At 36.2% G+C, this 25,544-nt stretch overlaps 1 pseudogene; it reads left to right on the plus strand.

Moving 5' to 3' along the window:
- The first annotated feature begins 23,528 nt into the window (after window positions 1-23,528).
- On the plus strand, window positions 23,529-25,088 carry LOC149167335 (eukaryotic translation initiation factor pseudogene; annotated as a pseudogene).
- The last annotated feature ends 456 nt before the right edge of the window (window positions 25,089-25,544 follow it).

The following is a 25,544-nucleotide window of genomic DNA, read 5'->3' on the forward strand; positions in this document are numbered from 1 at the left end:
TCCAGATGATCAAAAGTTCAATCCCCCCGACATATCTCACCAGTCGAACAAAAAAGAAATAAAAATCCTATGCATATGTGATTAATTTTCATATGATGCTTTTAGTTTGCTTCATATGGTGCTAATACAAGTGTTGACTTTTGTTTATAAAAGAGAGATTATATCTCTAGCTTTCCCCAAATATCGTTTCTTTTGCACACTTTTCTTCTCTTATCGATATTTCATATCAATAAAGCACAAAGTGTTCTTCTCTAATCGATATTTCATATCAGTAAATCATAGAGTGGGCCCTCTTAGTGTTGAGATGATATTGCCAAATCTTCTATTCATTCACTGTACCTTTTCACCTTTAAGGGCAATTTCTAGTTTTATAGTAATTGTACTCAATGATCGGATGGACACAGGGCTAGACATAATATCCTTTACACACTTGGACATTTCATGTTGAGTCAATTTCACGATGGGGAAGTATTTTCAAACAAACAAAAACACCAACTTAAATTAGTGGAAAATGACACGTTATATTTATTTTTAATTTTTAATTTTATAAATAATTTATTATATTTAACAATTAAAGCAGATAAGATTAACATTTATGTGATTAAATATGCAATTAAAAGTAACAATTTCAACGAATATTTTAACTTAATAAAACATAGTTAATTATTAAATATTGTATTTATCGCAATAAATGTTTAAAAGAGTTAACTAATTGTTTTTTTTATTGATACGATGAATTGTTTTTTTATTTTTTTCTCTATTGCTTGGGCTTCCTTGTACTAATTGCATTTTAGGAAAAAGGCTATATACCTTTCATTGTAATTAATATACATGTCTAATTATTTGGCAGATATATGATGGTGACCTATAATTAGTTTCAACCATGTTAACCAGGTAATGGTTTTGACATTAACTTAAAGTATTAGCAAGAAGTTTGGCTAGATAATAAATGATAATATATGTCATTTTCCTTGTTGCATTTAGAAATAGGAGAATTCATCTTCATGATGGAAATGCGATTGTTTGTTTTGTTATTAATAATAGTCCACGACATCTTTTCATGGTATATTTTGTTACTCTTGGGATAGTAGTGCAATTAGCAAGGTTGCCAGTAGGCATACTGCTGTCATGAATGCATCTATTTTTGAAGAATAGATTTTGAAATTGTCTATTAAGATTAAAACTCTAGAAGGCTTCAATATCTTGCAAAATTAAAAATAAAAAAAATTAATGTACATACGCTATAGCCTACTTCTGAAATTCATAACAAGGATATATATATATATATATATATATATATAAAACAAGGATATATATATATATATATATATATATATATATATATATATATATATATATATATATATATATATATATATATATATATATATCCTTGTTTTATATATATATATAGATATATATATATATATATATATATATATATATATATATATATATATATATATATCCTTGTTTTATATATATATATATATATATATATATATATATCCTTGTTATGAATTTCAGAAGTAGGCTATAGCGTATGTACATTATTTTTTTTTATTTTTAATTTTGCAAGATATTGAAGCCTTCTGTGTTATTTTTTTACTAACACATTGATAGCATGATTTCTGGTAGAGATGTGGGAGATCAATATAGTAGATAATGCTTCTTGGAGAAACAATCAAGAAATGGAAATGTGATGTAAATACCTTTTCCTAGGCATTTCTTTATGTATGACAACATTTTGAAAAAACAACCATATACTTTTTAAAACAAAATAAAATATAAAGAATGTCAGAGTTTGTATTCTACCAATAAAATAGTTTTTCTTTCATCTATTGTTTGTGTATAAATAAATACAATCCCCAGCTATGCCCAATAGGCTTCTGAAAAATTGATATCACACAATAAGTTTATTTTGGCTACCAATGACAGTCTCAAAATTATAATGTTTTTAGAACCAAAAGTGTTAATTTAACAAAGAAAGGGTCTGCCAACATCTAATTCCTTCATTATAAAAAAATTGTCTAGTTTGACTGAACATACTATCTTAGTTGAATTTGACTGGGATAACAAAAAGGAGTTAAGTAAATTAAATTTGTACTCGGGCTAAGAGAGCTTGCATTCTTTGGTTTTCGACAAGGGCTTTGACGGTTCACTGTTCCTCTTTGTCATCGATGTGAAATTTCTTTTTGTTGTTTTCCAGGTGAAGGGTGTTATCTTCTGAACTATCCTTGGGGTACCAAAATCCTTCATCTTTGAGCTTCCACATATAATGTAGTACCTCGTGCCACCCCCCTTTTCGCTCTCACTGCCTTGAGCATTCTCTAGTTTTCCTTCCATGGTCTCAATATTTGACTCCAACCTTCTCACCTTTCTGTTGCTTTCTCCAAGTCTTTCTTGTAGTTTATTGATCTTGTTATGTGTCTGTGTTTTTCCTTGAATTTAACTACCTTTTTTTCAATTTCTCTACTTTATCCTTAACCATGGCCACTTTGTTTAACAACATTAACACTTTTGTTTTCTTTCTCTTAGGAGCCATTCTTGCACAAAAAATTTGGGAAAAAAGGAAGAGTAATAAGTGTAGAAACAAGTGAATATACTTCTCTTCAATTTAGGTCACCCTGCCTCATTCCCAAGATTGTCTGTCGATAGCCATCTTATCTCCATGATTGTGCAAATATTTTTCATATACGTCACCTCAAACCCACCGTGTGAGGTGGTAGTTTCCTTTATGAGGATTGATTTAGCTTAATCCCTCTTGGAGCAAGATTTAATGCTCGAATTTATAACTTATCTACTTTTGATTTTATCTTCCTAACATTGTGGGTTAATTAAATGAAATTCAAGTTTGATGGCTTGGTGCACCCACATAAATGGAATATTTGCAACTTCGTACTCTTAGGATTCACTTTCCTCATTTTGTTGTTAGTTAGGCAAGTGTCTTCAAAATAATGGAGCTTTCTATTGTTATTCTTGATTAATGGTCAATTCCGTTTCCTAGAGCATGGAATTCTGCTACTATATTTATCTTTGGCTTAAATGCTCGAGGTGAATTTTAGTCTTACCTTATTTCTTAGGCGAGTGATGAGCCCCTCCCTGCCTCGATTCTTCTTTTTCACAATGGAAATACCACTTGAACCTTATTATTTGAATGTAATTTGACTTATAACATTGAGACATTACATATGATAGACCACATTTCCTTCTTGAATGGACCTAGATTCGTTGAAATATTTTGAATGTGCATAAAATGCATGATGGGAGGGGGTGATGTTTCTTACCTAGAAATCTTGTTCCTCATTTCTTGTTTTGTTGTCGTTTCTTGTTTCTTGTTTCTGGTAAGATAGATTTACACAATTGTATAAAGGAAAACATGATCCATCAGAGAACATACTTTCTAAGTTAAATGTTAAGGAGAATTGGGTTTTGGTTTGTTCTTATATTAGGGTCACCAATCAAGCTCTAATAATTACAGATTTCATGGAAGGTTAACAATTTCTTTTTTCTTTATCCTTATCTGAATATTTCACTCAATTTAAATTTTATCTCACTTGAACGTTGAAACCTTCATGTTCCACTTATGATCAATTGAATAAAAATTATTAAATAAATATTAGGAATGAAGATCAAAATAGGGAATTAAGTTCAAGGCAAAGTTAGATTGTGTCTTGTCGATGCATCTATGTTGAGTAAAACATTTGATCCTCGTGATCTGTTTAATGTTTGAAAAGTATTTTGACCAACATTATATTTGGGGCTCTAGTGAGAGTGTTCATGCTGCATTGACTTTTACCCAGACAATGTAGGACTTTCTTCTCTACAACTCAGGTTGAAAAACGTTTGTGAACATCATAGATAGGTGTTGATGACTATCCTTGCTATGCTGATGAGATTTTAGCTAAGCTATTAGATGGTGAATATTTTAACTGTTGTCTAGTCTAGCTGGTAGAGTGTATAATGTGACATCAATTTGTTCTTACGCTATGAAAGTAGTGTGTTTAAACTTTATGGTGTAGAGGACTTGAATGCTAATTTAATTAAGTTGTTAAAATTTCATAGAATACTAATGTATTATGCAATACTAATATGTTCTAATCTTATACATACTTTGATGTAAAAAGGCTATGAGGAATCTCTTTTACTGTAACTTGTTGCCATGCTACCAATTCCTTGGGTCATTATACTCTCACTATATTTTGAAATCTGCAGTGGCCACCATATTACCTCTGTGGAGCCTACGTACAATGACAAAGTTGACTAATGGAAGATCTTGTTAAATCTGCCTTTGTATCCCAGGGCTTGCAATGGAACTTTCATACTTGCGATCACACATGCCAAATTAGGAGGTTGCAAGCCCTTTACATGGTTACAAATATGCTACAGGATTTTCAATTCATAACAAGGTCTATGAGAAATCATGAATCAAAAGAAGGATGAATTATATTACGAAAAATATTTCCAAATGTTAATAAATTTACGACAAAGAGATAAATTATTAGTAGATTTACCTAGATTTAAATAGAGGAATAATAAAATAACCAGCAAAAATACACATAAATATTATACACATAATATTTATCCAGAAAACCCCAAATTTGGGAAAAACCCAACCCAATGAGATCTCATTAGCATTGGCCAAAACCTTAGCCAATTCAGCCAAGTGAGCCTTCACCACTCACCTCCAGGCCTACATTACAATGAAGTATTCCCCGCCTTTTATAGGCTCAATTACATGCAATACCACAGACCATAATGCCATGGGTACACTATACCATGTGCCCAAAACCACTACTATTTAACCAAGTCAACCTTGACTCAAACCTCGAGTCAATTTTACCTAACAATTCCCCCCTTAAACTTGACTTGGGCTTCCTTGACTAAATCCAGCTAAAACTTGCTAAGTGAGACAATCCCGCTCACTCTAGCCCTTACCCCCTTCAAATATTTTACCCAGGATTTGTTAACCGGACACCCCCCTATTACCTAGATCTAACCCATACATTACTGATAATTATCCAGGGGTACACAGGCCTTACCAGGTCTTACAGCAGTATGCCCATTTACATGCAAATTAAAAATTTTACTCCATTATAATAATTTTTTTTTTGTTTACCCTTGTTGTTGTCTTTGTACATACATCAATGTCCATATAAAAAGAACCCATCTACCAAATTACATGGGTCACTAATAGTTGTAACCGCCAGTTATCTAGGTGTTCTTTTCAGGTACATGGTTCATCAATTAATTAATCCACGTGCACATATCATCCTCATCCACTGAATCTCTCATGACCCAATAGTGTGCAACTTTGCTTCACAATCTATGGCTTTTGATCCAGATCTACAAGAAAAAATCAATTATCTCTCTATCTACTAGGCCAATACAAACCATTGGCAACAAAAAACGTCCTTCTGAAGCCAACTTAGCTCTGATACCAGTTGTTAAGAAATTTACGGTAGAGAGATAAATTATTATTGAGATTTACAGATATTTACAGAGAGGAATAATAAAATAACTAGCAACAATACACATAAATATTATACACATAATATTTATCTAGGAAATCCCCAAATCCGGGGAAAAACCCAACCCAATGAGATCTCATTAGCATTGGCGAAAACCCTGGCCAATTCGGCCAAGTGAGTCTTCACCACTCACCTCTAGGCTTACATTACAATGAAGTATTCCCTTCCTTTATAGGCTCAATTACATGCAATACCACGGACCATAATACCATGTGCCCAAAACCACTGTTATTTAACCTGTCAACCTTGACTCAAACCCCGAGTCAAATTTACCTAACACCAAATTTGTTTTAAAATGTATAAAACATATACACAATGATAAGCAAAATTAACTCGAAACAGGGTAAAGAAAAAAAATAATAGACAAGGCGCAAGATATGATCTGCAACTCTGCATCCATTCAGTCTCTTTGCACTCTGTTCATCAATGTCACAGTGTATAGAATCTTGAGAGATATAAAAATCCTATATACATGCCAATAAAAAAATTGTAAATCATAAATGAATTCCTCGATGAGGATCAAATGATACACACCGCTCAAATTAAAAAATCTGCATTGATTCTAAACAAAATAATTAGTGGAAAGTAAAGGGAGACACCACAATTAGCCTGCAGTGAAATGTAAAAATGATTAAAAAAACAGAGCCAACCATAGCCCTCTTTTCTGAATATGAATACTTGATTTATCATGTGTGTAGGAGTAACTTACTTCAAGAACAACCCAAATTCATATGCTAGCATAGATCAAATCACTAGATATGCCTCTGAACTTAAACTTCATGACTGGTACATGTCCATTAGGGACAGGATGGAGTTCAAAAATGTCTGACATTTCAACTAACATATCATGCAAAATACCAAAAAAAATCATCCTACAGAAGACCAATGTAAATTTATTGTTCAAATTAGTAGTATTCATCCAGAATAAGTCAATTGCATCTTTGTATCCATGTGGATGGCCAAGTGAACCTGAACCTAAACTTAATGGAATAACCCTAGTCCTTCCGGTAAGAGAAGATGACGAACATGAACCCTCGTCCTTCTGGTGAGAGAAGAAGACAAACAATTACAGATTGAGACATCCTTAATCAAGCAATCTAAAAGAACCACGTGTCATATTTTAGTTGGAAAAAGGACGACAAAAATGCAACCCTGCAATTTAGTGGGGTGAAAAATGTTTGCTCACCCCAACACTGCAAAGGAAATGCCTATTGACATAAATATAACCATCCTGTGAGTACTTCACTTGTGAATGAGTTTCAAATGATCATTTCAATTTGATATTGATTACTTTAAAGTATTATCAATTTCTTATTATCTACATTGACATTATGACATTGGGATTTTAATGTTATTGAGTTTTTAAACATGTTTTTTTTAGACATTTGGATTTATTTTATTCATGCTTTTCATGAGTTAGAGTAGTTGAAAACCTAATTTGGATTTAATGTCCAATTAGCGAGGTGATTTTTAATATTATTGAGTTTTTAAAGGTGTGCTTTTTGAAATTTGGATTACTTTTATGCATGTATTTTTTAGAGTTAGGGTAGTTGAAAACCTAATTGGAATTTAATGTTTAATTAAATATGATTAAATCAGTAAGAAATCAATAGGTTAGTTGGAAATGGGACATCCTAAATATTTTTATTTTATCAAAGAGTTTTAGGTTAGCTAATATTTATGTTATAAGGTTCTTCTTCTATACACTGATTGTCAAAATTTGATATAGAGGATGTATAAATAGAATTATACAATGTAGTTGATGTTTAAATTACATGGCTCCTTTTGTATGCTATGATTTTCATATTTGATATAGAGAATGTAAAAATAGAATTCTACAATGCAGTATAGCTATTGGTATTGTATCATAACCACATTCACAATTTCTAATGTCAACTATCTCTTCTTTTTTTAAAAATTTAAATCCTAAGTAACAATTGTATTGTTAATGGATCATTGTAACTCGTGTATCATTAATATATCTCTTCCATGGAACCTAATACAGAGTATTAGAACATTAATTCTTTTATGATATCTTTCCTTGGGTAAAGTTCTTTGTAATCGCATCAAGTGTGGAGGATATCTGGTTATCGATATGAACTTGCTCCCTTAATCACATTATTAGGCATTTAAATTCTTAGGGAGAAATTATTTAACATGGAACTCTAGATAATGAACATTGAATTGCATAAAATCCTATGATGCATGAAATGAAGGGATAAGAATGAAAGGTTGTACCTAAATTGTTGGAATAATGTGATGGGTTACTATGTTAGGCCCCTATACTACTAGTGTAACCCCTTATTGTTATTAGTATAACCCACTTATTATATTGATGTACCCATGTAGTGCCCATATTGTTACTATTGTGCCCCATAGAAGCCCACTATTGTTATTATTGTGGCTTTATATTATTATTGTTAGGTCGGCTAGATTATATTGTGACTCCTTATACTCCTATATATAGAAAGGAGGTTTTGTCATTTGAATCATCAAAGAATTGTTCATTTATGTAATGTAAAGGAGGTTGCCCCCTCGAAGAGGCTGAATTCTAAGGCGTTGATCTATCTTTTCTATCTTTTCTTGAGCTAGTTTCATAACATTTGGTATCAGAGCTTTGGATTCTAGGGTTTCGCTGCTCCAAACAGGTCATCGTGGAATTTTCGCTATAACTATTTTTCTGTGACGTTTCAGAAGTCGGAAAAAAACCCATTTGAGACGAAATCGCGCTGCACCTTGGGTCTGAATTTCAGAGCGTTTCACGCGATATTTGCGGATATACGATCTGAGGAAGTTGGTCTTTTTGCAGACTCATAAATTACATTCAAAACAGGTGACCTGGGGAAAATCGTCATAACGTTCTCTCTGGGGATCGGATTGAAATTTCGTAAGAAGGTACAGAAAGAGGACGGACTATAGTTTTTTTGTATGTATTTTTTAGATCCAGAGGTTGAAATAGTGACACGTGGTACTTCATACAAGTTCGCTCTTCTGGAAAGGTCTATAATCAGGTCATCTTGGGAGATTGTGCATAACGTTTTCTTAGAGAATCCAATTTGGATCAGACCAGTGGCATTAGAAAGAGGACATAGAGGGCTACTATAGCTCACAACTTCAGAGCTTAAAGATCCAAAAGTACAGAATTACAGTGATTTCAAGGTCGAGCTCCTAAAATCAAGAAAAAACAAGATGAGGAAATTTGATGGCAAGGATCCGGTAAATTGGATACTTCAGATGGAGCAATATTTTGATCTACATGGTGTACAACTGTTACAAAAGGTATGTATTGCATCTTCATATTTAGAACCAGATCAATTTTTATGGTACGAAGGGCTTTGTTCTTATAAAAAACTTGTTACGTGGTCAATTTTCACGGAGGAAATGATAGCACATTATGAGGATACAAAGAGCAACTCCTTCTTTGGAGCAACACCACAACAATTGGAAAGAGTAAAAGGGCTTTGTGACATAGTGGAAAGAAAAAATATGGAAACCAGGAAGCGTACCCCTCACAACTATAAAGATGGAAGTGTTGTTTCCCCTAACCTTCCACAATCTACAAGGGTTACACCACAACAATTAGAAGAAAAAAGAGAAAAAGGGCTTTGTTACAATTGTGATAGCAAATGCACTAAAGGTCATAAGTGTGCTGAGAAGAAATTATTTTACATAGAATATGAAGAGGAGGAAGAAAAGGATCAAGAAACATCAAAAGAAGAAGATATACGCCAGGACCCCACCCCAGAGAAAGAAGAAATGAATCAGACCATATCTTGTAAAGCATTGGCAAGAATTACCACTCCTCAAACTCTCAATATAGAAGGACATATCAAGAAGAAAAAGGTGCAAGAAGTGAAAGATCACATCGAGAAAGAAGAAATGAATCCAACCATATCTTGTAATTCATTGTTCGAAATTACCACTCCTCAAACTATCAAGATAGAAGGACATATCAAGAAGAAAAATGTTCAAGAAGTGAAAGATCACATCGAGCATCAAGAAATGAATCCTACCATATCTTGTAAAGGATTGGAAGAAATTACCACTCCTCAAACTCTACAGATAGAAGGACATATGAAGAAGAAAAAGGTTCAAGCAGTGAAAGATCACATCGAGCATCAACAACAAGTTCTCCAACTTTTAAAGGATAACGTCACTTCAGTGCAAAATCAAACGAAACAACAGGTAGATCAACATCGTAGTGAAAAATGTTTTGATGTAGGTGATTGGGTATTTTTACTGCTACATCTCAAGCAAGCTATTTATGAGAAGGAAATGTTGGCAATACTACATGCACTTAAAAAATGGCGACCTTACCGAATGGGAAGACTCTTCAAAGATGAGGATGTGGAAGCATTGTTTTGTGCTATTTATATTATCCAACCAGATTGGATAAATGAAGCAAGGGAATAATGGAAGAAGGACGAAGAAGTATGGCCACTTATTCAAAAGTTGCAAAAGATCCCAATTCAAACAATATTGCCAGAAATTGAAGAGGAAGGAAAAATCATATTAGAACCTGGAGCAGTCACAGAAACAAGAACCCGACAGCTACGAAATCGATCAATTTCAGAGTATCTCATCAAGTGGAAGAACTTACCCGCTGAAGGTTCCACATGGGAGGACAAGAATTTTATACAGAAGCATCAAGAACTACTCAAGCATTGAGGACAACGCTTTCTGAAGGAGAGGGGCATGTTAGGCCCCTATACTACTAGTGTAACCCCTTATTGTTATTAGTATAACCCACTTATTATATTGATGTACCCATGTAGTGCCCATATTGTTACTATTGTGCCCCATAGAAGCCCACTATTGTTATTATTGTGGCTTTATATTATTATTGTTAGGTCGGCTAGATTATATTGTGACTCCTTATACTCCTATATATAGAAAGGAGGTTTTTTCATTTGAATCATCAAAGAATTGTTCATTTATGTAATGTAAAGGAGTTTTCCCCCTCGAAGAGGCTGAATTCTAAGGCATTGATCTATCTTTTCTATCTTTTCTTTAGTTGGTTTCATAACATACTAGGAATTATATTTAACATAAGGAATTAAGAATTTTTCTGGAAGTAGAGAATCAGTTGAATGTAATCATGTGTTAATTATTTCCAAATTGATATAAATTGGTCGAGAAAAAGATCGAATATGGTGATAAATCCCTCGTGTTCTCATTTCCTAGCAGTACTATAACTTAACCCAAACAATTTGTTCTTATTCCTAGCATGGCATTTTTCCATGAGATAAATTTAAGGATAGATGATCTTCTACTAACATGGCATTTTTCTGTGCATATAATTTAAGGATAAATGACCAATCAACTGTGAGATCCACCCCATGGGATATTGACCTAAAAGGGAAATATTATAGGAACACTCAATGGCTCTATTAGTGACCAATCCCTTTGGCTTTAGGATCAATGATTCTTTAACCCATGGTAATATTCATAAACTAGTTCAAAATCTACCATAAGGTTTATGTATTGAAAATATTACAATGAAGTTTAGTGAGAATGATGAAGATAAGCATATGAAAATGATCATCCAAATCAACTTTAGTCACAAATAATTGGTCTTTTTTAATACTATGTTAGCAAACTCATTACTATTCCTCAAAAAATAAAAAGTGAAACAAATTAATTCAATTACATAGCTATTTAGAGGAAAATATATAGCTCATACCTTTTAATTCTTTATCAATTAGTTTTAAACCAATTCATTTATCACTAATTCAATTCATTTGGTCTAATAGAATTATAGTAACAATATTATATCCTAGGTCCTCCATTGAATGCAATAATATTATAAGATTCTTAAGTAGGTTCAAACCTATTCTTTGATATCTATCGATCAAGCTTTAACTGTAAGCACTCATGTTATCATATGATTCCAAACTCCCCATTAAATAGATTCAATGGATTATAATATTTCACTTTATAAACACTCGTATTAAATAGATTCAATTGATTATAATATTTCACTTTATAAACACTCGTATCTTCATGTAGAGTATCATCTTTGAGAGAATATTTAGAGTATTCTTATGTTTATATTAGAGTTGAAAATATTTATTAAATATGCCCATATTCTTGAATTTCAGAAAAATTAGTCCAAATTTTAGGTAATAATAATAAGAATTTTGAAGAAAGTACGTTAATTTCTTAAATACGATATTTAAAAGGGTTATATTCCATTGCAAATCTTATGAAAATAATATATCCAAGACATTGTTCATTCAACTTAGGTGAGACTTAAGGAGTATTGTATGGACATTATGACTAATTGATCACTAGTACAAAATGGATAATTAATTACTAAAAAAAAGACTAAAATTTGCATATAAACGACTATTTTTCAGTTGGTGACTAGTAGTAGCTAATTTACAGTATCTTATAATGTGACCAAATTGTAGTCATTTTTAGCTTAGTCATTAATTGGTTGTCTCAATTTTATCATCTAGTAGTACATTTAGTCATTAATTGCCACAATTTACTTGCAGCTTTGGCGGGTTGTCTTGAGCCGCCCCACCTTGGCTTTGTCCATTGTTCTGCGATATGGGGGCACCTTTCCCTTGCTTTAGATTCACAGGTCCAAAGTCTTGCTTCTTCTGTTTAAACTTTTGCTCGATCTTGACGGCATATCAGTATGTCGTGCCGAGCGAGGAGATGTTAAGGAATTCTATTTCTTCCTGGATGTACCTGTGCAGGCAGCCATGGTATTTGAGTACCAAATGTTGCTCTGAATCTTTGATACCCAAGTTTGTGAGAAGGGTATGGAAAATATAGGTAAACTCTGGCATGTCTTGGTCCCTTCTGTGCCGCAACATGGTCCACTTTATGTATTGATCCTCATAGCTTCTGACAGGGTAGTACTGCTCCTTGATGGTAGCCCAAATGGATTCCAAGTGGGTGCCGCTAAAAACAGTGAGGCCGTACTTTCATCCTTATGCTCACATTAGGTTTCCCACCAGTCCTTGACGTGGGAGGCAGCTTTGAGAAGAGCGAAAGTAATCTTTTCCCGAACAGAAAAATCATGAACAAAAAAATACCCTTCTAGCAGATTTAACCATTTATCTATGGCATTTGCATCTATCTAACCCTTAAATATGGGAATGTCAAAGTTAACTTGTACCTTAAAGGGTGTGGCGCTTCCAGAGTAGCTGTGTTTTGGGAAGTTTTAGTGTCTATAGATAAACGCTTAAACCCCTAGACTAGTAGCTAAGTCTAGAACAATAGTTTAAAGAGTTCTCTACTTTTCCTATGATCAATAGATTAGATAAGAGGAAAAGAAGCCTACTTGTAGCCTTCGATTTCTCCTTATCTCCCTTGACCAATTCTGTCGCTCCTCTCCGTACTTAATCCGCTTGAAGAGTATCTACACACAGACAGAAGACAATAACCAGTGAAAGCATATGATAATGATCTATTGATTAAACATAGCACGGAATCAAGTACATGATATACATATGAAAGAATAAATGAATAACACAAGCATATGGAAAAAGCTTTGAACACTTTATTAGTAAAAGGAAGAGTTACAACCCATTGCTCGATTCAGCATCACTCCTCCAGTTCAATCCCATCCTCTCCTCATAACAAGCAAGACATTTTGACATCATTATAATACTTGGAATTAACTCAAGTCTCATACTAACAACATCTCCCTATAATTCAATAATTTCCAGCCCCTGATCACTTAGATGAGTGGTCTTTTTATAGGTGAATGAAGGAAGTTATGCCATAAATGGTGATAATGAATGCCCTCCCAAACTTAGAATTTAGTTCCATGGAGGAAGGGATAAGGGATTGATGTTCCTTAACTCCCTTCCTCATCCAAATACGAGCTCAAAGGAGTAGATAGCCTTGAGAAACTTCTAGAGGCATCCAATGGATAAGGAATCTTTCAAACCCTCATGGAAATTTGCTCAAATTCACCCAGCGCAGGCCAAAGAGGGACCAAGTGCGCTGCATAGCACCCTATCAGTGTATGGTTTGCATTTCAGTGCACCCTAATGAAGACCTACCTGCGTTGATCTTCTTAGAGGCAGTTTCTGGATGATTTTGGACATGAAACTTCTTGGGAAGCTAGGAAATTTGATGGTTGACTTCCTTAGGGCATGTAACAACTTAATTAGGGTTTGATGGGTCCTAATAGTACTAATCTGTAGGTTGGGGTTGATGTGCCCAAATGGAGCTGTAACAGTTGCCCCCTGAAGCATGAAGTCGTAAATATGTATGTCAAGTGAAATGCTTTATCATGTGGAGAGGAGGTTTCAAAGCGAAAGGTGACCTACATCAATTACAATACATATATCATGATAGTTTGATTTCTCTCATGAACTTGCTGAGGGAAGGAATACCCATGCTCTGGTTATAAACTTTCATTACATGTACAAATATAGTCGTCTACAGATATAAACCCATGAATGAATGACCATGAATGTAAGGCCATTGTACATTTGATTTAGTACTCCTGAAAATATCACAGCCCGGATGGATGAAACTAGATCTGGGGTCTTCAATCTCGTTCAATCTTTTTCTCAAGCACAAGTCTAACCATGTGAATAAATATTCTGAAGTCAAACACGGAAAGACAACGTCTGATTACCAGCCAATGATGTAAGCCGTAAACATATGCGAGAAGAATCATCGATAATGATAATGACCCTTAAGAAACTACAGTACATTTCGCATGGTGTGAATAAATTATTTGATGTCGAACATCATACAAAGTCTTTCGGTCGAAGGTCATTGATGTCAACCTATCGTCGGAAGTGAGAAACCTGCCATTGATGTATGCAAGCCTCAAGGTACTGAAGGGGGTGTTTCTAAGTCAACTTCTTAGATGATGTACTGATGTTGACAAGAAGCGACTCATCGCAAGAGGGCCTTGATGTATCCCACATCAATGACACGAAACGAGGTAAATGATTTTGGAGATGAAAAATTCACTGATGACACAAGGTTCAGGAATGGCGGTCATGAAAATGAAGGTTTATGGTATTGCAAAGGATGAAGTTTGAACTGAATGACTTCTCTTGAACATGTCGGCGACACTAAGATGAATTGGTAGCATTGACCCAAAACAAAGTAATGGATGGTATGATAGACCAACAATGTGATAACCATCAAGCTGAATGACCCAACCCACATAGTCATGGTGATGAGGTGAAAGTGTCATGTTCAAGAGTGACTTGCTACCATAAAGTTTTCTTCGCTTTTCCCATTTCCCCAGTCATTTCTGACCAGTACCTCTTTATTTTTTATCAAGCTTGAGGAGGATAACATATGCTTGTTGTATAATTTCACCCTTCAGGAAAATCCATCACTATTTGATGCTTTAACGAGTCTAGTGAAGGTGAAACTCGGTCTTGTCTAGATGGACAAGTTTGTTGCTATTTGATGTTTTTAACGAGTTTAACGACAAAGATAACTCTGTCCTTTTCATGTTTAGGGAGTTTTGAAAGGGACGAAAAGGAAACTCCATAAGTTCTTTTTCATAGATTAATCTCTCAAGTTCGAAAAAGCGTAAAATAATACAAGAGAGATATCGTTTCCAATCCTTTAACAAGCTGGAAAGGACAAGCACTTGGCAATCTTTTCATGTTTAGAGAGTCTGAAAAAGAGCTTAAAGAGGACTCCATTTTGAGGAATGAGTGGTGTCTAGGGTAGCAACTGGTTCTGATGATGTTCGAACTTCTCAAAACATGTTGATTTATGTGAAAAGGCTAGCTAATAATACCACTCATTGCATTTGTTCCTCAAAAAAGGGTAAAACAACCAAGTGAAAGCGTATGATCAACCAAAGGGATGAAAACAAGAAAGGCTCATATGGTGGAAGAGGCTGATAGAATGGCAATCACAAGGGTTAAAATGGAAATGGGTTCATTTTTAGACAAGCTTGAACCATAGGGAACTATGCTTGGATTCAGTTTCATGTTTACACAAGCTTGAAACGAAAAAATATGCTTGGATTCAGTTTCATTTTTACACAAGCTTAAAACAAAAAACTATGCTTGAGATTGGTTTACATGCCCCCAGCATGATGAAAGGGAGAGTCTCTTGTAACTAGATGGAAGTCGTTGCGATGAAGCAAGACAGTTATCCAACACCTTTTTGGCTTTGTCTAGATAGGGATAAAGGTGAATGGGGTGATTCCATTCACATAACCTATAGGGAAACTTAACTTTACCATTAGGTGCATGCCCCCCAAGCTTCATTACATTCACCTAAGTATACTACTCGTGGCTATCAGGTGGATGGAATGAAGGTTCTTTTATGAGACAAAGTGAAAGACTTGACTGGGATTTTACGAGATCTAATCAAAGACTTGACTTAGAACTTGGGACCTTATTTCATTTTTTAATGAGCTTGACATAAGACAAGGAACTCTGCTCAGATTCCTGGTTTCATTTTTTAACGAGCTTGACACAAGACACTGAACTATGCTCATATCCCTTGTTTCATTTTTTAAGGAGGTTAACACAAGACCAGGAACTATCCTCATGGGAGCTGTTTCATTTTTTTAAGAGGTTGACACAATAAAAGAACTATCCTCATATTCCTTGTTTCATTTTTTAACGAGGTTGATAGAAGACCAAGAACTATCCTCATACTCCTTGGATCACAACTCATAAGAGGTCATGAAGGAGAGATCTGGTTCCAATGCCCCCAATACATGATGTACAACATCACTGAATTGATCGTCAGTTGATGTAGGTATGGAACGGGTTGCCACATAATTAACCCATGGCAGGGATGATACCATTGGTACAAAAGGACCATTTAGGGAAGATGGTTGACTAGGAGCCATATTTGGACCGGGAAATGAAAGCTGGTCAACGGTGACAATCCTGCCTTCATGCAGGAAACAAATCACTCGAAAGAGTGTTGAAACAATAGCTCCCATGTCATAAACATAGTCACGCCCTAGAAGTAAGTTGTAATCTAAAGGGCCTAGGCCTACCATCATGTTCAGATAAACGATTCTTCCTCCAAAAGTAATGGGTAACCAAGGGAGGATCCCTAATGGTTGACTGGTTCCTCTATTAAAAGCCAACAGATTCTGGGTAACCGGCATAAGAGGTGGCGAACCAAGCGCTTTCCAAGCAGTTGAGGAAAGGATACTCACTGATGCACCTTCATCTATAATAGTGCCAGATATAATCATATTACAAACTTGTACTATGATCTGGAAAGGCACATAGGAAGGAAGGTGGAATCCTGCCAGTCGATTCCAATCAAAGGAAGTGAATAGACTACTTGGAGGGGGTACCATAAGAATGGGAGAATTAACCCCTTGAGTGATGAGAACGGGAGGATTTTCCTCCTATCTTGTTGGAATAGGAGGACTGTCCCTAAGCTCATTAGAATCTGAAGAAACAAAAAGAACTTGAGTGGTATCATATTCACTCTCTTCGGGAATGGTACGATTTACTGAAGGTGAAATTGGGTCAACTATTACCTCGACCCGTTGATTTGGGTTGGGTATAGACTCATAGGATTCACTTTCAGAGAGAGTGGGTTTGACCGACGGTTGATTTTGGTCAATCAATTCATCAACAAGAGAAGGATTTAGGGAGAGTTTCCTGTAACCAGATGGAAGTCGTTGCAGTGAAGCAGGACGGTTATCCAACACTCTTTTGGCTTCATTCAAATAGGGAAAAAGGTGAATGGGGTGATTCCCTTCACATAACATGCATGGAAACTTAACTTTACCCTTCTTTCCATGAACTGTACTACCACTAGTTGATGGTGTGTCACCAACACGATTTCCAAAAGTTGATGACACAGGATGATGTGAACAAGAAGACCATTCTTCTAAGATCTGAGGAATATCAGGACAATTTCAAAGAAGATGGTCTCCCGCACAAAGTTTACATCGATATCGAACTTTGTGAGGCTTGATGGATGGTTTCTCATCAGATGTTGCATTCAAAGCAACGGTTGCTTGGTTGCCCCTCTGCTGAATTTTCTTCTTCTTCTTCTTCTTAGCCACCTGGTTACTAGTACAAATCCTTTCACCAGGCGAAGAGGAAGAAGGGGAGGAAGACCGAGGAAGAAGGCAAAGGGTCGACATTAGGATCAACTGGAGGTTGATTTTGTCTAGTTGGAGGTGTACTCGATTGCGAGGAAATCACAACATTTTGAACCAAGAAGGTTGAAAACAACCATACTGGAAAGCCAATGGTAAATCCTGGAAGGGACAATGTAGCCATATAAGGAGCACCAATATTTCAGAAAGGAGGAAAAGGACTAGGATTCCCATCAAAAGGAATTCCTTGATCAGTGGACTTTGATTTGTCACCATATGTTCAACCTAAGATCAACTAAGGAGTGAGTGTGGAGGATGTTATCCACGGTCAATTAAATTTATTTTAATCAAAGTAACATAACAAAACAAAAGAGGGATAATCTAGGCAAAAGGTTTACCAAGCAACTTTGAACTGCATAATACCTCCCAGTGCACTGAGAAGTACGGGAGGCAATCTCCCCGAGTGCTGTGTTCGGTGTATCACAGTTTACAAGGCGGTCGACTCAGTTACCTAAGGATGGATAGCAACCTAGTGTTGTCCTCCCATATATACCAAAAAGTACGTGGAGGCCCAATCCGTATAAGTGTTGTTTAATGCAAAACTGCATAGTGAGAGCATTCCCATATACTTTACGTACTGTAACACCGCCCTATATACCCGAAGGTACATGGACGAGCTACGATATACCCACGTACGTGGAATGAATTATCACACTCAGGATGTATTGCAGACAAGTTAGCGACAACTGCTTTGTTTTACGACGCCGGAACACGACTCTAGCCTAGACCTGTAAAAGCTTTTCGTCAGGTGACAATGCTCCATTAGGTAAATTCAGATAAATTTTAAGTTGATCTTCTTTAGAATTTGCCTTTCAAGGTTCACCACGTGATGTATGTTTGCAATTCCTAAAATGCAACTAATATGATAAGCATTCTTTCCATTCAATTTAACAATGAAAATCCTTAGCTAGTAGGGATAGAGCAATCAGGTCTTTGACAAAGAGCAAAGAGCACAACTAATGAAATTTCCCTAGATATTCATTTCAAGCATTCACAAACTACAATACGAATGATGCAAGTTTTTTCTTTTCAAATCCCTTAATGTTATGATGAACAAAAAGGAAATATGCACAATCGATCAAAAATCTCTTTTCATAAAAATGATGATTTTGCGACAATTTCTTTTCAAGGAAAGGAAGAATTTACGACACTTTCGATTTCAAAGAAATGAGGAATTACGACACTTTCGACGAAAAGAAAAGCCATATGCACATACAAATCAATCGATCTTTTATGAATGAAGACTTTACAAAAATTCAGTTTTCGAAGGAAAAGATGACTTTACGACACTTTCTTTCAAACAAAGATTAATCATATGCACACATCAATCAATCAATCTTTTATGAATGAAGAATTTACGAAAATTCAATTTTCGAAGGAAAAGATGACTTTACGACACTTTCTTTCGACAAAGATCAATCGACCAAAAACTAACTTTGACTATAGACTGATAATGATAAAGAAAACATTAAAGAAACATTAATCAATCCAATCAAAGTAGCGCTGGCTAAGGAGATGAAAACCTATTTTCTGAGACATGACATCATTGACATTTAGCAAGCAAGCAATTAGAAGAATTTTGGCAAAAAATCAATCCAAAGGTGGGAATTTGACCTAAGGTTGATCAACGCAGGTCAAAGAGGGGCTAACTACGCTGTAGAGCACTGTCTCTCACTAAAGCCTGCATTGATTTCAATGATTTCAAGATTGATCAGTGCAGGTCAAAGAGGGCCTATCTTCACTGATTAGCGCAGGTCAAAGAGGGCCCAACTGCGCTGATTGAAATATTTCAATGTTAATCAGCGCAGGTCAAAGAACGCCTCACTGCGCTGCAGAGCATTGTCTCTAAGGCTAGCCTGCATTGATTCCTGTGAGACCACTCAAGAGTCATCTAACCTCAAATTTTGACCAAAATTCAATGCAAAAGGTTGACTTACAACAAGTAAAGTATGTCAAGGTGTCTAACTAAGTGTATAAGCTACTAGGAAAGGTGATCATCCCCAGTTGAGTCGCCAATTTTTTTTGGAAGTTTTAGTGTCTACGGATAAACGCTTAAACCCCTAGACTAGTAGCTAAGTCTAGAACAACAATTTAAGGATTTCTCTACTTTTCCTATGATCAATAGATTAAATAAGAGGCAAAGAAGCTTACATGTAGCCTTCGCTTGCTCCTTATCTCCCTTGATTGATTCTGTCGCTCCTCTCCCTACTTCATCTGCTTGAAGAGTACCCGCACACAGACATAAGAAAACAACCAATCAAAGCATATGATAATGATCTATTGATTAAACATAGCATGAAATCAAGTACATGATATACATATGAAAGCATAAATGAATAACACAAGTATATGGAAAAAGCTTTGAACACTTTATTAGTAAAAGGAAGAGTTACAACCCATTGCTCGATTCAACATCACTCCTCCAGTTCAATCCCATCCTCTCCTCATAAAAAGCAAGACATTTTGACATCATTACAATACTTGGAAGTAACTCAAGTCTCATACTAACAACATCTCCCTATAATTCAATAATTTCCAGCCCATGATCACTTAGATGAGTGGTCTTTTTATAGGTGAATGAAGGAAGTTATGCCATAAATGGTGATAATGAATGCCCTCCCAAACTTAGAATTTAGTTCCATGGAGGAAGGGATAAGGGATTGATGTTCCTTAACTCCCTTCCTCATCCAAATACGAGCTCAAAGGAGTAGATAGCCTTGAGAAACTTCTAGAGGCATCCAATGGATAAGGAATCTTTCAAACCCTCATGGAAATTCACTCAAATTCGCCCAGCGTAGGCCAAAGAGGGACCAAGTGCACTGCATAGCACCCTATCAGTGTATGGTTTGCATTGCAACACACCCTAATGAAGGCCTACCTGCGCTGATCTTCTTAGAGGCAGTTTCTGGATGATTTTGGTCATGAAACTTCTTGGGAAGCTAGGAATTCTGATGGTTGACTTATTTAGGGCATGTAACAATTGAATTAGGGTTTGATGGGCCCTAATAGTACTGATCTGTAGGTTGGGGTTGATGTGCCCAAATGGATCTGTAACAAGCTGCTGGAAGTAGATGTGTCACCCCTAGGTAGCTGCTGAAGGATCTAGGCAAAGTTGTCCATCATCGCGTTCCTTTGTCGCTCAAGGGCCTCTTCGAGCAAGATTTTGATAGGATCCCTAACCCCTAGTATTTCTTTTCATCCGTCATGGGAGGCCGTCAGGATTTGCGAGGCTGGTCTTGCAAAGGTTCGACCAGTTCAAGACCTAACTCCTTATATCCCGTCCTCGTTGGGGACATGCAAAGAAAGACAGAGAAAGAGTAGACCGCTCTGATACCAATGATTCGAACCTAAATAGGAACACGAAAAATTACAAATATAACCATACATATAGAGATGCAACAGAAATAATACTTCATTTCATTACTATAAAATACTGAAATATGCTTACAAACAGAAATGAAAATAAACTAGCTAGGGTGCTGGTAGTTTATCTCTAAGAAGACATGTGGCGGCTACATGCCTCTGAACTATGTTACAATGAGTATCGAAGGCCTATTTATTGTTTAGAAGTAATGGAAAACCCTAAACATCCAAAAACCTAACCCTAGAAGATGAAACGCCAAACTGTGGGCTCCATTTGGGTAAATTGGTACATCAACTTCCCGGGGTTGTAACTTTGTCATATGATCTCCGTTTGACGCGCACAATATGTCGTTAGAAAGATCTATCCGAGAACTACAACCTTGGGAAGAGAAACATAGGCTCATCGATCGATGTTGCTCCCAGTTTTCCCAAAAATCATCGTTTAGGGCCTCAAAACGGCTCCGGAAGCTCGGGACCCGAAAAACTACTAAAAATAGTAAACTGTGCTACAATTAAGGAAACTGAAAAGATGAAAGAACAATGGTGGGGGTCCAAGTGGAATTGGCGAGTGGCCACCAATATCCACTTGGATCATTGACATATATATATATATATATATATATATATATATATATATATATATATATATATATATATATATATATATATATATATATCGGGGGTATATACATACATATATATTCTATATGAGGAATATACATGTTTTGATTGGATAACAAGGTTTGAAGCCATTACATGAAATACCCTTATGATTTCAACATGAAATAGCCATGAATTGAACCCAAGTCAGAACAGTGATGTTATGTACATGCATATATATAATTTTAAGGACATAGCCAAGTTAGACACCAAATTGGTGTATGTGACCCCCTTGTTTGTGGGTCAAGGGACCCACCTCCACAGCACAGATCCCTTGTCCTACAAACAAGGGAGTCTCATACACCAAATTATGTGCCTAGCTTAGAGTTTGGCGTATGAGACCCCCTTGTTAGTGGGACACGATACCCACCTTTGCACCACCTCCTCAGAGTGATTTGACACGAAGTTGTACATACTCTACCCCCTGTGGGTTTGAACTTGTGGCATTTTCCGAAGAAGCACATGTTCTTAACCATTAAACTCACTTAGGTTAGACTATAAACTATTACACACACACACACACACACACACATAAACATTAGCTTTTTTTTTAAATAGTGGGAAATATATCATAACTCAGTTGTCAAACCAACAGTGGGGACAACCATCAGCAGCTACTATCCGCGAATGTAGGCTAACTCATGACTATTATTCAAAGAAAACCATGCCACCTAAAATTACATGTTGGTGGTCCTTAAGGGGGTAGCCCTTTGCTCCTACCAATGCCTCTAGGCCTTGGGTCGTTAACATGTTTCCTTACGTTCGAGGAAGACGATCTCGTAGCCAAACAAAATTAGTTTTAAGCCCTAGATATAGTAGTATATGTATAGGAACATACTAAATTATATACATATAATGTTATCTATAATGATATGCGAAATTTATGATATATAAATTAATTATTTTATATGGATTTAATTTCCATTCAAGCACTAATTCATTTCTTATAAACATGGATTAAAAATAAGACTAGGTTGACACCAACCAAGGTTGGAATTTTAAAACAGACCCACCTATCAATTTTGATGGTTTTCACACCACTCCAACCCATCTTCATGGTTTCAAGGAAGGATCTTTGGCGGTTTTTAAAAAATTCCAATTGTGTTTGATGAGAAAATCACCCTGTGATGGGAAAATTTGCCCATCAAATTCCATCCTTGGCCCCAACTTAAAACCCTATAGAAGGAGTGGTACGAGAGAAGATCCAGTTAGGAAGATGTGGATGGACTAACCTCAACCTGAACATAGTTGATGAAAAGATAGGGAAGTTAATGTGAAGCATGTGAACATAAGTGTGTCGATTCTATGTGCTTACATAAATTTTAGGTGTCTTAGATGTTTTTGATAGTGCTGAAATTTTTTTGCCCTGACAACTTTGGGTGGTCCTGGGAATTCCTCTCGCTGGAGACGACTCCAAAAATAATTATCGTTAAAAAAAAAAAATTGACTCGCTCTCACCTGTGTAACACGGTTTGGACTCTGGAGTTTTTAATAATTTGTCATATATGGTCAGTATTAGAGTATCAATAAATAGCTCCAGGCGTATAACCTTTGGATTAAAAACGAGCACAATCAATTAAAATCTGGTTAACATTGGACTAGAGGGAGTAGAAAGTTGGGTTAAAAAGGAACATCGGCTCCAGACTGTCCGATGCAAGTTTCCTACTGCTTGCCTCAGTTGGTAAAGGCATATTCCTGTTTTCAAAGAATCAATTGCGTGGATTCCCACTCTTCAACCAGCGGTAGTAGGCCCACTTAGACTTTAAAAAGGCAGTTCCTATTTCAGACCCTATAGAAACATTCATGAGCGCTAAGTACTTGTGACAGGACATTCGTGCATCTGAAGGCATGCTACATATGCATGAAAGCCATACATCTCCATGCATATTCCGGCAACTCGATCACCCTACCTCTGGCAAGCTCCAGTGTTCAATGTATCTGCGACCACTGTCATACCTGTCCCGTCTCCTCCTGCAACCTCCGCTGGCTTCCTCGTCTACCATCGTTTTCCAAATTCCGTTTTATTTTGAATTTAGTAAAGGCGCTAAAGGAATTCAATTTTGAATTTGTAATTTCGTTCCGTCCATATTTTATTTGGTTAGAAGGCGGCTTTTTGGCTCTTGTCTTCTGTTTTCGAACTACTGTTTCAATTTTTGTCAGCCCTGTCCAATTCCGCACCTGAAAGGTTCTGGGAAACACTTGGTGAAAACAGAGGATATGGCTATGGGGCACGAAGATCAGAGGTGGAGTCACACGCCCCAGGTTCAAAACGACACAAGTCTGCTTATCTGTCTGCTGGCAAGGAAGTTGAACAATTGAACTCACAGTTTTCATCAGCCATAGGGACGGGCCCAGTTCCTGCTCTTGTGAAGGCTGCTATTCCTTGGTCTGCTAGGAGGACAGCATTGTCATTGTCAAAGAAGGATCGAGTTCTTAAAACGGTTTTGGGGATACTTGACAATTTAACCCCGGAAAACTTTGATGTTCTTAAAGATCAATTTATAACCTCGGGTATCAACTCAGCAGACATTCTGCTGGGAGTAGTATCTCTAATTTTTGACAAGGCGGTGTCTGAACTAGCAGTTTGCCCCATTATTGCTGAGCTGTGCCTTTATCTATGGTGGGAACTACCTCAATTTCCATCTGAAGAACCGGACGGTAAACCAGTAACATTCAGGCGGACTCTTCGTAACACTTGCCAAGAAGCGTTTGAAGGAGCAGATAATCTGCGAACTGAAATTAAAGAAATGACAGTCCAAGATCTAGAAGTCGAACATCAAGAAAGGGAGAGGATGGTTAGACTTTGCACTCTGGGAAACCTCAGGTTTATTAGGGAGCTTTTCAAGCGCAAAATGGTACCTGAAAAAATTGTTCATCATATTATTCAGCATTTGTTGGGTCAGAACGCGAACATTCCTCCAACTGAAGAAAATTTTGAGGCGCTTTGTCTGCTTTTCAATACTGTTGGAAAAGAGCTTGAAGAAAACCCCATGTCCCGTAGTTTCATTGATTCTTACTTCGTCCGAATGGAACAGGCAAGTAACAATCAACATTTTGCAAATTCTCAACTGAGATTCATGGTTCGCAAAGTTCTTGATTTGCGTGCTAATAAATGGGTCCCTAGATGCGAAGGGATGAAAGCCAAAACTCTATAAGAAATCCATTCAGAAGCTCAACAAAAGCAAGGTATAAATCCTAGAACAAGAAGCATGTGTAATGGTCATGGTGCGCCTGGTTTTATGGGTATGGGTGCTGGAAACAATTTTGGTATTGCAATGTTCTTGGTTCCCGACTTTCGTGCTAAACAAAATCCATGTTTAAGGTGTGGAGCAACAAACTACATGCTTAGGGGTCGTGCTAGAAACAGTTCTGGTATCGGGATTGGCCAGAGGTTTGATGCAGGGAATGCTCAGAGTGCCTCTGGTTTCGAACATTCCTGAAATTAATAGGGATGGTTTAGAAAGCCTGCATCGTTGGATAGGAACAAAAAAAGAAAGATCTGCTGATTCCCCCTGTTTTACTTCCAAGTGAAGAACAGTCCCAACCACCTGTTTTCAGGATAAATATTGCAACTATATAAATTTTGAAAATTATGAAAAAAGGAAAATTTTTAGTAGTTATAGATACTGTCTATGTATGATGGCCAATAATCCAGACTGTAGTGTACATAAACCAGGAAGAAAAATATACAAATGCTATGCTAGAATAGAGTAGAAGTTGTTGATGATGATTGCCAGTAATCCAGGCAATGGTGTGTATAATCCAATTCTTCATAGAAATGCTATGCTAGAATAGAAGTTGTTTATGATGATTGCCAGTAATCCAGGCTCTGGTGTGTAAGATTGGAATCGTTCATGTTGTATTATATACAACTTTTAAGTTATCAATAGAATGTT

The sequence above is a fragment of the Pinus tabuliformis genome, chromosome 5_1, assembly GCF_031772625.1.
Source record: "Pinus tabuliformis cultivar Carrire ecotype Pingquan chromosome 5_1, CPIR1, whole genome shotgun sequence".
In the NCBI taxonomy this organism is placed as follows: Eukaryota; Viridiplantae; Streptophyta; class Pinopsida; order Pinales; family Pinaceae; genus Pinus; species Pinus tabuliformis.